The sequence below is a fragment of the Schistocerca serialis genome, chromosome 5, assembly GCF_023864345.2.
Source record: "Schistocerca serialis cubense isolate TAMUIC-IGC-003099 chromosome 5, iqSchSeri2.2, whole genome shotgun sequence".
Classification (NCBI taxonomy): Eukaryota; Metazoa; Arthropoda; class Insecta; order Orthoptera; family Acrididae; genus Schistocerca; species Schistocerca serialis.
Genome location: NC_064642.1, coordinates 392,544,846 through 392,559,265, shown reverse-complemented (window position 1 = coordinate 392,559,265; position 14,420 = coordinate 392,544,846). Strand labels below are relative to the sequence as shown.

General features: G+C 44.8%; 1 long non-coding RNA gene across 1 annotated transcript; it reads right to left on the bottom strand.

Moving 5' to 3' along the window:
* Positions 1-7,854: 7,854 nt before the first annotated feature.
* On the bottom strand, positions 7,855-8,564 carry LOC126480706 (uncharacterized). Its single transcript, XR_007587456.1, has 3 exons — positions 8,467-8,564; positions 8,202-8,308; positions 7,855-8,027 (listed from the first exon to the last, which is right to left on the bottom strand). It is a non-coding gene; the product is annotated as an uncharacterized LOC126480706 (long non-coding RNA).
* Positions 8,565-14,420: the final 5,856 nt, after the last annotated feature.

Below are 14,420 nucleotides of genomic sequence, written 5' to 3'. Positions count from 1 at the left end.
CAAATCTGGTACGACTTTGAAATATAGAACGATGTTGATCGCTCCATTCTTTATTAAGCGTTACGCGTTGAAAAATTTCATCATCAGGCTAAAGATTTAAATCAAACTTTAGCAAAATCTCACGAAAGTAAGCACATAGACTGGATATAATACAAATATTATCTGATATACTCATATTTCACAGTGCCGTTGTCTACGCGGAGAGAACCAGTGCCAAACCGGTATCATAAAAACATTATTCAGAATATTTGAACAAATGCCAATACCTGCGCTCGGTGATTTTGATGTGCGTAGCTTAATAAAGTATTGCGCAGCCAAAAGATTTCTATATTTCAAAGTCGAGCTAAAACCAGAAGTGAAACAGAAACAATCTTTTTTCAAGCAGCTAATTATCATACACGTGTTTTAGCATGGTGTATAATAAAGAACAGGTACTGTTTAACTCCTCATAAATTATTATGTGTGTAAAAGTTGATTAATTAGAAACAAAAGAAAAACTGTTATAACTAAGAGTTTTTATATAGTTTTACTTCGTGTTTTTTGCCGCGAGAAAAGCAAATTCATTGAATATGTCAATGAAACTAATTGTAGCAGCTATGTCATATTCCTACCACGAGACAGCTCAGTTCAAAGACTGACAGTTCCTGTAATATTGTTCAGAAGCCATAGAAGGCTTACTGAAGATTTTCTTTATTTGCATGGTAGAGTTGGGGGCAGCAAAAGTACTGTCTGCAGGGTCAAGTAAATTACATATCTCCTCTCCTTTTTTTTTCTTTCTCCACCATACCGAGAAAGGTGGCGCTCAATAGACTCGCATTTGGGGGACTATGGTTAACACCCGTGTCTGGACATCCAGATTTAATTTTTCCATGATTTCCACAAATCGCTCCTTTCAAAGAGCACGGCCGATTTCTTTCCCCGTCCATGGTAACGTTCCGAGTTTGTGCTCTGTCTCTACCGATTTCGATGTCTACGGGAAACTGAACCCTAATCTTCCTTCCTTTCTTCCTTCCTTCCTCTACCATCGCCTCTCGCTCCAGTATGGGTGAGTGTTGTACCCAGAGCAGGGTTTCCCTTAGTATGTTGCAAAGAACACCAGAGTTCGGCAGGTAGTGAGTAAGTGCTCCGTCATAAATATTACTAAGACGGCGGGTTTTTAGGACCTTTTCATAATACGAACTATTTTTTCAATTATATTATGATTTTTGTGATATTAGTTAACAAGAAAAAACAAACATAAAACTCAAATAGCATTTGCTACCAAAGAATAAAACTATGCTATAAACTACCAAAAGAGATTAAATAAATTGTGAAAATTTATTTATTTAAAAAAGGCAGCTATAAAGTACCTGTTATGCAATACATTTTATACATTGAAGGATTACTTAGACAAAACAGAGTAGGGGTTTGGTAAAACAAAATTTATACAAATAAATAATAATAATGAATATAAAACAGCCAACATTCCACATAACACCTTTACAATATGTTTTTCCCTTCTTTTTTTCCTTTTCTAGAAAAACTTAATCCCAAGCTGTGCAAAGCACAATACTAACACCTCTTCCTCTTTTTGAGCTCAACATCTCACTCAGTTTTTTCAGGATAGCAAATGGGAAGTTGCGGTACAGAAAATGGCCCAGAGATCACCAGTGTGTGTTTGTTTGTGTGTGTAGTGAGTGAAGTGTTATGAAACAATGTATGTATAGTGTGTGTTCAGTAATTGATAGTGAGATACGAGTGACCAGTGTTGCATTACGTTTATTTAATAATTTATTTGTAAATAAAAGTGTTTTATACCGGGAGCAAATGTAATGATTGTCTGTAACTAGAAGTCTGTAAATGTATGTGAAGACGAATTAGATTATTTTTAATTGGTATAAACTTGTAAATACTTTGACATATTCTACATCCTTGTAAGAAGAGTTCTATCAATGAATAAAGTTACTACTATTACCACTACTAGTTGTGATTTAATACTGAAGTAATCACAGTATTAAACAAGTTTATCCATTTCCTTGAAATTTTATTGACCTTCAAGATGAACAAGGTGTTCTAACAAAGTACCAGGATTCTCACAGTGTCTATAGGAAGGTAGTACCATAAGAAGGCAGTAGCAAAATTCAAGAAGACACTCAGAGGATAGACAGCTGGTTCAAGTACTTACTTTTGGCCCAGGGCTTCGATAAATATGACGGTATTGTGCACAAACAAGCGAATAAATTCTATTGTTCGATAACACTATTGCCTACAAATCACAAGCAGACAGTCTAGCGCCCTATCCTTGCGAAGTTACGCATGTGACGCCTTACCTAATGTGAGGAGATTGTAATGTGCTTTAAGACTTTTCATTTGCTTTCACATCCCCTATTCTAGGCGCTTAAAGAATCTCAGATTCCCGTCAAGTTGGGATCGGTCGCAATAGTGGCCTAATATTTTATCCCCGAAGTCACATTGAGTTGTTTATTAGATTGACGGCCCTAAATATTTAACTGTGTTGTAGTTACAGATCTTCCCTGCATGGAAAACAGAAGTTACACTTACGTCTCTAAATGATATCGTTTCCAAGGAGTAAATATTTTCTTCCTGTTCGCAGTTATTTTTCCGTATCGAATAAAGATGTTGCACCGTAACATATTCTTCAACCAATGATCATAGTACCTTACTATCAAATAACTTCCCTATATTCTTCCAGAAAACATTGCACACATTGCTCTATATTTTTCCCTATCCATCTCGAAAGCTTCTTTCTAAATTAAATCCAGTGTTAATTGTAGTAAGCGTCTTGGCCAGGTGCAATATAAATGATTCACGTCAGTAGGTCAAGAATATGAACGTAAGAGTGGTGGCACATAGTTTAATTTCCCACAGTGAACAGCAGCAGCATCGGCGACCCGACTCTCCAGGGTGGCCGGAGGGTTTTCGCTCAGCTGTGGCTACGCCTGCAGTACTGGCCGAGAACTCTAATCTCCCCCAGCGCTTCTACATTCTCCATAGCTCCGTTACTTTTCTAAAACTAGCAGTAAATAAATCCGCGACTTACAATTAGGCCGGTCCCCAATATCATTCAGTAGGCCTACATTTTCCTATATTAACTACACTCCTGGAAATTGAAATAAGAACACCGTGAATTCATTGTCCCAGGAAGGGGAAACTTTATTGACACATTCCTGGGGTCAGATGCATCACATGATCACACTGACAGAACCACAGGCACATAGACACAGGCAACAGAGCATGCACAATGTCGGCACTAGTACAGTGTATATCCACCTTTCGCAGCAATGCAGGCTGCTATTCTCCCATGGAGACGATCGTAGAGATGCTGGATGTAGTCCTGTGGAACGGCTTGCCATGCCATTTCCACCTGGCGCCTCAGTTGGACCAGCGTTCGTGCTGGACGTGCAGACCGCGTGAGACGACGCTTCATCCAGTCCCAAACATGCTCAATGAGGGACAGATCCGGAGATCTTGCTGGCCAGGGTAGTTGACTTACACCTTCTAGAGCACGTTGGGTGGCACGGGATACATGCGGACGTGCATTGTCCTGTTGGAACAGCAAATTCCCTTGCCGGTCTAGGAATGGTAGAACGATGGGTTCGATGACGGTTTGGATGTACCGTGCACTATTCAGTGTCCCCTCGACGATCACCAGTGGTGTACGGCCAGTGTAGGAGATCGCTCCCCACACCATGATGCCGGGTGTTGGCCCTGTGTGCCTCGGTCGTATGCAGTCCTGATTGTGGCGCTCACCTGCACGGCGCCAAACACGCATACGACCATCATTGGCACCAAGGCAGAAGCGACTCTCATCGCTGAAGACGACACGTCTCCATTCGTCCCTCCATTCACGCCTGTCGCGACACCATTGGAGGCGGGCTGCACGATGTTGGGGCGTGAGCGGAAGACGGCCTAACGGTGTGCGGGACCGTAGCCCAGCTTCATGGAGACGGTTGCGAATGGTCCTCGCCGATACCCCAGGAGCAACAGTGTCCCTAATTTGCTGGGAAGTGGCGGTGCGGTCCCCTACGGCACTGCGTAGGATCCTACGGTCTTGGCGTGCATCCGTGCGTCGCTGCGGCCCGGTCCCAGGTCGACGGGCACGTGCACCTTCCGCCGACCACTGGCGACAACATCGATGTACTGTGGAGACCTCACGCCCCACGTGTTGAGCAATTCGGCGGTACGTCCACCCGGCCTCCCGCATGCCCACTATACGCCCTCGCTCAAAGTCCGCCAACTGCACATACGGTTCACGTCCACGCTGTCGCGGCATGCTACCAGTGTTAAAGACTGCGATGGAGCTCCGTATGCCACGGCAAACTGGCTGACACTGACGGCGGCGGTGCACAAATGCTGCGCAGCTAGCGCCATTCGACGGCCAACACCGCGGTTCCTGGTGTGTCCGCTGTGCCGTGCGTGTGATCATTGCTTGTACAGCCCTCTCACAGTGTCCGGAGCAAGTATGGTGGGTCTGACACACCGGTGTCAATGTGTTCTTTTTTCCATTTCCAGGAGTGTATTTGTAGGTGAATTAAAATTGCGTACTTACCGTCGTCTTAGGGGAACAGTTAGAGCAGTAACTACCGTAGAACGCCTAGCAGTAATCGTTCAGGGTGTCCTAACCCCGTGGAAAAACCATATAAAACAAATACTAGAAAAAATTGATGCTAGACAGATTCGTTGGGAGAACCTTAAGGAAATGTGATCCACACACGAAAGAAGTGGTTTGTAAAACACTCGTTCAACCGTTACTAGACAACTGTTCACCAATCTCAGATCCTTACCACGTAGGATTTACGGAAGATATAAAGGAGATCTAACAAAGAGCGGAATGTTCCACTAGGGGTAGTTTATTCAGCGCCAGAGAGGGATGGAGGTGCTCAGCAAACTCCAGTGGCAGACGCTGCAGGAGAGGCGTTTTGTACCACGAAGAAGTTTACTGTTGAAATTCGGGCGCCTACATGCTAAGAAGAGTCGAGCAACACATAACTTCCTGCCACAGTCATCTCACCAAATGATCACAACGAAAGAAAACGGAGCTCTATGGATAATAATGCTTTCTGCGCTTCATTCGGGATAGAAGTGGGTTGGTGTGGGGGGAGGGGGGGGTGGAAGATGTAATAGTACCATAAGTATCCTCTGGCACATGGTGTCTACAGCAGCTAAGCTGGCAATCTAGGTTTTGTTAAGGTGTGGGACACAACTATGCTCAGAACTTTGATGCAAATCTACATCGAAATCTTGACACCCCAATCCACTATATGGTGTGTGTAAAGATGTAGATATACACTTGCATGAAAGCTTTGAGCATAGCTGTGTCCCACGCTTTAAGAAAACTTATATCGCTAAATTAGCTGTTGTAGACTGGATATTTCTTTTTTCTACGAAAGTATTTATCGACGTGGTGGTCATTAGAAACAAATTTCCATGTGCATTTTAAGTAGATATATACAAAGAAGTCAGCAAAGAGATAATTCAAGAGTGAACAGAACTTTCTTAAACACTATTCGTAGTGAGGACGAAAGTGTTAATATATCCTTCTAAACATCACACTGACGTGATAGAAGTAACCGGATAGCAATACGCACACATACAGGTGGTGATAGCATCGCGTAGACAAGGTGTAAAAGAGCACTGCATTGGAAGGGGTGTCATTTGTACTCAGGTGATTTGTGTGAAGAGGTGTCCGACGTGGTTGTGGCACACGACCGGAATTAACAGACTTTAAACTGTAATTGGAGCTATGGAGCTAGACGCATGGACATTCCAATTCGGAAATAGTTACGGAATTCAATTTTCCGCGATCCATAAAGTCAATAGTTTGCCGAGAATGTTAAATTTCTGGCATTACCTTTCACGACGGTAAACGCGTTGGCCGACGGCCTTCATTTAACGACAGAGAGCAGACGCGTTTGCGTAGAGTTGTCAATGCCAACAGACAAGCAACACTACGTGAAATGGCAGCGGAAATCAATGTGGGACGTTCGACGAACGTGTACGTTAGGACAGTGTTGCGATATTCGGCGTTTATGGACTATCGCAGCAGACGACCGACGCGAGTGACTTTGATAACAAGCAGCACATCGCATATAGCGTCTTCCTCGGCTCGTGACCGTAGCGGTTGGACCTTAGAGTACTATAAAGCCGTGGTCGGGTCAGATGAGTCTCTGTTTCAGTTGGTCGGAGCTGATAGTAGGATTCGAGCGAGGTGCAGACACCAGAAAGCCACGGAGCCAAGTTGTCAACAAGGCACTGGGCAAGCTGGTGGTGGCTCGAAAATGGAATGAGCTGTGGAATCGACTGAACCGATCACTGACTGGAAATGGCTATGTTCGGCTACCTGGAGACCATAGGCAGTAGTGGTGGGCAGGAAATCGCGTATCTGTTAGAAATAGCAGTGACTGAGAAGTCACAGATATCACAGTAGCAACTTTACGGAATCTAACTGCGATTTCAGTCACAGTTAGCAGTTAGCATATTCAAAGACGTTAGCCATCTATTGGTCGAATTTAGCACTGCTTTCTGCGATTTCAGTGAAAAGTCGCAACTAAGAGTCGCAAGTAGCAACTAGAAAGCGCGGTTAACAGTGCCATCTGTGGGTCAAAGTTCGTACTATGTCCATCTCTGCGGTACGCTATGGAGTCTAACTGCGATTTCCGTGACAAGTCGCAACTAAGAGTCGCAAGTAGCAACTAAAAAGCGCAGTTAGCACTGCCATCTGTTGAGCAAAGTTCATACTACGCTATTCGCTACAGAGTCAAACTGCGATTTCTGTGACAAATCGCAACTAAGAGTCGCAAGTAGCAACTAAAAAGCGCAGTTAACATACTTTTCCTAGTGTCATCTGTTGACCGACGTACGTACGTACGTACTTCGTTATGAGAGCCTTGTGCCTCACGAGATCGATGTGCTGTGTGTGCATATGAAGGGCTTATTTCAATAGTGGTACAAGTCCATTTTTGTTATTTTGAGATATAGAGTCGTAAAGTTAAATGAGTGCTGAAAAATCTGCAGTTGAGATACCAGAAATATTCAAGCATATGGCTTCTTGCTAGAGATGAACCTTTATTTATGTTTGTTTGGATCGCTAACTTCAGAAGCATTATAGACAGAAAAGTGTAGGTAATGGACTTGTACCACTATTGAAATAAGCCCTTCATATTATATGACGACATGCACATTCAGCATCAGTTATGGTTGGTCAAATACTGCTGTGACTCTGAATGTATTATATTAATAAGAAGCAACATTGCCTTTTTCTCCTGAAAATATCAAGTAACGTAACAAATGTGTTTGATTCTGCTTCCAATATGACAGTTTTGGTTAATACTCCACATGCCTACAGGACTTTGCAATGTTAACACAGCAGAACTCAGACATCTGTATAAGTGTAGAGAAATGAAAACAGTCATATGAATGCCTCACTTTTGTTCCGACACAGTTCAAGACTCGGGAGAAAAGTTTTACACCTGGTGTTCTACATGGCAACTTCACACACAAGAACTTTTTGCCGACACTACTACCACCTACATAAGTAAGCTTTTCCTGTGTAACTTTCAAGTAATGCACTTAAGCTATTCCTGATTTAACTGGAAGATCTGTACTTCCCACTTTCATATCAACAGCCTCAAAATGCATATTGTAGACTTCGGGATATGTTACAGGTCAGTGTCACACCAAGATTGGCGAGAAAGGGGGGTGGGGGGTGGGGGGGGGGGGGGCGGCTCGTCGGTATCCAACAAGTGTTTACCAATAAATAAGTGGCGGAAAATTACGGGTATAGGACGGCTTAACATGTGGAAAACAACATTTTTATTATTCACTCAATGTATTTAACATTTATTATTCCTTTAAAATCGCACAACAACTTCAATAAAACACTTTAATCAGTCACACACTTATTTCATAATTATTTCACTTTTAAACTCCAAATCCTCTAAGAGCTGCCTTGAATCTTCACGAGTCTCTCTCAACAGCCTTGATGTGGATAGATATGTACAGCAAACAGTAATCAGTCAGAACTGCGTCTGCAAAAACACAAGGATTATTAAACAATTTTTGCTGTCACTTTACTAGCAATATAATTGACAGAGTACATTGCTAATATTTGCTATATCACATTTGCTAATATTTGCTATATCACATTCGCAAGAACGATCTCACTGAAGTAATTAAGTCCATCAAAACGCTTAGAAACTAACCTCTCGTCTGACGAAAACGGTCTAAAGACTGACAATTTCTTCAGCTCTGTTGACAATGATATTTTGAATTATCACTTTACTGAGTGACTGAAATGTAGTTCAGGTACCTATGAACATAACAATATGTTAGAATTCATTTTCTAAACACGAACTATTACGGTACTGTGCGGCTACTTACATATTAATTACACTATTAATATTTTCACAGTTGTTTCTTTAATACAAAATTAAAGCCAACGGAAGAATAAACGTAAAACATACTTACCAATGACAGATTTGTTGAGATGCAATTTTCTGTGTGGACAGATGTAACTTTTTCATACGGTGGTACGTCGCAGAAATCGCAGGAGTCACAGAAATAGCAGAAGTCACAGAAATCGCAGAAGTAGCAGAAATCGCAGAAGTAGCAGAAGTCGCAGAAATTGCGGAAGTAGCAGAAATAGCAGTGGCGGAGGGATACGCGACTTAGGTTCCTTAACTGCGACTCTTAACTGCGACAAATCACAGTTAAGAATAACAGATACTGAAAAGTAGCATTCACAGAAATCACTGATATCGGAAAATCGCAGTTTAGCCCAACACTAATAGGCAGCATACAATGATGCAGTTTTTATGGATGACAATGCGCCATGTCATCCGACCACAACTGTTCGCGATTGGTTTGAAGTACATTCTGGACAGTTCGAGTGAATGATTTGCCTACCCGGATCGCTCGACATGGATTCCGTCGAAAATTAATGGGGCACATTCGAGAGATCAGTTCGGGCAGAAAATACTGCACTGGCAACATTTTCTAAATTATGGACGATTATAGAGGCAGGGTGGCTCAATATTTCTGCAGGGAACTTCCAAAGATTTGTTTACTTCATTCAATGTCGAGTTGCTTCACTAAGCCGGTCAATAGGAGATCCGACACTATATTAGGAGGTATCCCATGGCTTTTGTCACCTCAGTGTATTTTTTCTGTTATTGTTATATGACTGGCCGGCCGGAGTGGCCGTGCGGTTTTAGGCGATTCAGTCTGGAACCGCGTGACCGCTACGGTCGCAGGTTCGAATCCTGCCTCGGGCATGGATGTGTGTGATGTCCTTAGGTTAGTTAGATTTAAGTAGTTCTAAGCTCTAGGGGACTGATGACCACAAATGTTAAGTCCCATAGTGCTCAGAGCCATTTTTTTGTTATATGACTGCGAAATACGTTTTCCATTTAGTGTAAAAAATTTCGACCCATCATGGTGAGCGTTTGTAATTTAGCAATTCCTTTATGTCCTGCGTAGCTAAGGTATATTTAATACACATATCGACGCTGAAATGCTAAAAAGTTGGTAGTAACAGGTGAAACTGTTCGATACGGTGCCCGAGCACAACAAATAGGTTAGTATTTTGGCTTGGAGGCATAGATGCTACAAGGGAATACAAAATAACAGATATTTAGCGTATCTTTGTCAAACAGAGGAAGACGCTAATCAGTATACAAGTTTAGGACACACTATTCGTAATTTTACAGATTTCGAAGCATTTTGTATATATGACGTGAGTCGTTCTAACTTGGCTTCTTCGTGATGAAATCAGGTACAACGCTAAAATATGGACGGTCATGCAAATCTTTAAGCATGGGTGAGTATAATTACAAACTGACTAGCCTTCTCGTTTTAGTATTCTAACTGGCATTAGACATCGTGGGCAGCAAATAACGACAGTGGGGTTAGGAAAGCTGTTCAGATCAGCAGTAATTGCCGGCCGCGGTGGTCTAGCGGTTCTAGGCGCTCAGTCCGGAGCCGCGCGACTGCTGCGGTCGCAGGTTCGAATCCTGCCTCGGGCGTGGATGTGTGTGATGTCTTTAGGTTAGTTAGATTTAAGTCGTTCTAAGTTCTAGGGGACTGATGACCTCAGATGTTAAGTCCCATAGTGCTCAGAGCCAGCCAGCAGTAATCTTGATTGCTGTACCGGTAGTCTATAAAACCGATTATATAAATCAAACTGAAGAAGCTCCTGCTATTTATTAGTTATTAGAAAAACTGCTTTTATATGTATTTCATATACGATATTACTTACAAAACATTGCAAAAAAGGTGGAAACTACGGACTATTCACATTATAATAAACCTATGAGAAAGTAAATGAAAAAATAGATTAAAACTGACTTAGATAAAACAACAAAACTTCACGGCGCTGATTTCCGTTACTGAGAAGCTGCACGTAAAGAGAAAGTGTGTAATAAATAATTATGTAGATACGTAAGATAAGTTGAGGATAATTATAAAATGAGCCTTGATTGAAGAATTACTGTGACTGCCTGTAATGAGCCTATCCTCAGTTCGAAGCGTTAAATCTGCTCACGTCCGACGAAAGAATGAAAAACTAAAAAGACGACTTGTGACTGACTAAGAAATTTATTTCACAGATTAGGTTAAAGACAATACACACGTGATTATAATTAAAGAATAATCGGACACTTCTACCATGAGATTTCAGGACGGTGTGAAGCCGGCACCTGCTGCAGTCAGAACCTCTACACGTCGTGGTATGGGATCAAAGAGATCCTGGAGAAGAAGGAGTGATCTTGATAGCTGTATCGCTAGTTGCTGGGGAACACATTGCCACGCGGTTTGTAGCCGCGTCCATAAAGCATTGACAGTGGTTACCAGAGGACCAGAACTAACAAGTAGCCAGCCGACGGGCGACATTCCAAGCGGACGTCTGGGCCTCGGAAGCAGCGGTATCCTCTCTCTTCGAAGAAGCTTTGTACATTCCTCGTCTCATGTCACATGGCATTGTCCTACTGAAATACTCGCATGACATGTGATGCTGCCTGCGGGAGGCGGAAGCGTGGCGCGGTGATACCTCGGGCTTTGAAACCTCCGTGATGTAGCGGTTGTCGTCCAGACTTCCCTCAACAAATAGGCGGCGAGATCGCATGTTGTAGCTGATGACGCCCCATAACATTACACTTTACGTTCTTCAGGCACGCGACTCAGAAGAACAGTTTGTGCGATTGCGTTCTCCATACTAGGGTCTAACATGTAAGAGGCTATCAGTGCAGGGTAAGTTGAAAGTGTACTCGTTCGGAAACAATGCAGCTTGCCGCTCAGCAGGCCTCTTCCTCATTGCGGATTGGGGCGTGTGATTTCGGCTCAGTGGAAGCAGACGCAATAGCATACCTACTAGCAGTCCAGCCTTCAGCAGACGGCGTTGGACTGTCGACATAGGCAGGTCCATAACTGTTGCAATACTCCAACTTCTAGCCAACACTATGGACCAAATTGTTTTGTCAGTTACGGTAATGCTTGCAAGACAGCAGTCATTCCGCGCTGTGGTCACATTTTGTGGTTCGGTATCCGCTCGCCGATGTGACGACTCCCTGCTTTAGACTGGTTCCACACACGCACCGAAATCATAGTACCGTGTCCTATACGAGCAGTACAAAAAACCTGTTTCCCAGGTAGTAAGTAATTTGTCTTGTTCTAACGCGGTGGCGCCCTGTCAGTGAAAAAAGGTTGGAGTAATGAAAAAAAAAAAAGATAAGTGAAGATTGTGGATTTACCGCTTCAGTTGTTCTATGTAGTCTCTCTCGCCCCTCCCCCTCACCCCCCCCCCCCGGCACACACACATACACACTCTTTAGTACATGAACAGAATGTTCATATACATACGTAAAGCTGTCATAAAAGTCGTTCTTTGGGACGTTGTTCAACTCTCGCGCTACATGGGCTTCAGTGTCGGTTATGTCCCCAAAGTGACTTTCTGCACATTATCGTGTTGTGGTAGGTTCGTACTGATAACACCAAGTCTCATCAACGGTGATGATTTTTCCAGAAAAAAAATGCACGCACTTTGCATGTCAATCAAATCGCGACAGACGGCCACGCGTTGTTTTGTTTGGGAGCCAAACAAACTTTGCGCAGACTTTTGTCTTGTTCAGAACATCCTGGTTCAAATGGCTCTGAGCACTATGGAACTTAATATCTGAGGTCGTCAGTCCCCTAGAACTCAGAACTAGTTAAACCTAACTAACCTTTGGTCATCACACACATCCATGCCCGAGGCAGGATTCGAACCTGCGACCGTAACAGTCATGCGGTTTCGAACTGAAGTGCCTAGGACCGCTCTTCCACCGCCACCGGCTCAGAACATCCTGGAGTATCTTTTAATTACTTAATGCAGAGTTGTTGCTCCGTTGCAATGTGTAACACACTGCGGCTGGATGTTCACTACCTAACAGTTTAACACTATGACTACGAAGTCTTTCGCGACGGAGTCCTTGCATATAAAGTTCTCGGTTTACTTGCCGCGCCAAATTTGGATAAAATCCCGAGCTTTCGATGACTACCTCCGTCATCTTCGTCAGGGGTAAGACTGTCGTGGACCTGCACATTTGAAGGAGGAAGATGTCCTCGACTGGGGGCGAAGTACTACCGCACGAGGCGCTTCACCTTCTGTCATGACGGTTTGGCTATAAAATTACATGGCTTTATCGTGCTGCTTGGCTTGGCTTTGTGCATTTTTTTAAAATATATATAAAAGAAAGATTAAAGGATAGTGAGAGGGACAGTGAGAGAAATGGAAAACAAACGGCCTAAATGACTGGCCGGTGGTTTTAGCAAGAGTCTCCGCTACTGTGATGATGGCCTCGCATGGTTTTCGTTACGAAAACTGTCGTTGTTGACGTGCAATGGCTTCCATGGCTTCCTGATCTTCGGGGTCCACCTTCCTCCTACCAGACCGGAACTCTTCCTTCACCCATAGGTCTATAATGTCTACTAAGTCGTCCCATTGAGAGGGGGTGATGATGGGGTGTGAATTTATCAAGGCTAGTTCTTTCTTTGTGAGCGCTTCCATTAACGCGTCACGGTATCTGTACGTGCGCATGGGGATCGGTCGATGGGGGAGGGGAGGTATAGGCTGGTCTGGTGGGATAAAGGGGTATGGTTGATCTGGAATGGGGTAGGCCGTGGCAATGTTCTTCAGGACGACCTGTACGTTTCTCACGTTAGGGAATGGTATGCTAAGCCTCCTCTTCTTCGTTGGCTTCTCGGCTTGCGAGGAGTCAGGAGGCGCCTTAGCGCCCTTGCTTGCGGCTGCCACCTTGGAGGGGGGCAGCCCAGGCGACACATCCTCCGTTTCCATGGGCGCCACCTTTTGCATTGCTGCAGGGGGCGGAGCGGCGGTTGTCTGTGTGGCCGCATCGACCCCCACCGGTCGACTCACAGAGGGGGCGGCGGCGGGAACTGGCGGCTTCTTCTTGGTAGCCCGCAGCTCATCTCGCAGCTGCTGGAGTTGGCGATGCGCGGCTGCGAGCATCTTCTTCAGTGCGGCCCTTTCGGCCGCAAAGGCGGCTTGGAAGCCTTCCATAGTTTCATCGGTGGCGGCCTCAAGGCGGCGCGGCTCGCACCCCTCGCCGGAGCGGGTTGGCGGGGCGGCCGACGAGGCGCTTGACGTCGCCGCAGGGCGTGGTGCGGCGGGTAGACGGCGTGACTCGCGGAGGTAGCCACAGCTACGGGAGTTGGCGGCGTGTGGCCCGCCGCAGTTCGCGCAGCTGCAGGCCACCCCACGAGGTTTCGTGCAGCTGCGGATGTCGTGAGCCGCCGCGCACTTCGAGCACGCGACGGCGTTCGTAAGGCCGGTTCCCACTAGGGCTGCCGCGCGTCAAAACCGCGCGTCAGCGGCGTGGTTGCCATGGAAACGGCGTCAGCGGCACGGCGCGGCGGGCTCTGCGTCGCGGTTTGACCATGTCGAATCGCTTCCGCTGCCGCGTGACGCGCCCCAGGTGCGCGCCGCCAATCACAGAACGCGCTGAGCATGACGTCAGGTACGCAACCCCGGGCCACAAGAACTTTCGCCGAACCGTTGGCGCGGACGCGGCGACAGCTATGAAATACTTATCATCCGATTCCAAGGAAACTATTCGGTAGAAAAATTTGATTCTTGGGCATGTTACAGCCTGATATCTTCTCTCGATAAAGGGCCGAATTTCTTTTCGATATTCGTCGTGGTTACTTGCTGTATCGCATTTACGTAAACCTTTACACGAAATTTTAATGAGTGTGCAGAGGTAAAAACGCATTGCGTGGACTTTGCGTACAGTTCATTTTAGGTAATACATTATTGCGTATGAAGTTTAGTCAACATATCGAAATTGCTTTAAAAGCTGAGAGCAGAACGATAGCTATCACTGTTCTCGAGATATTGAATGATATGTCGGCGGAAGGGCTGTGCGGTG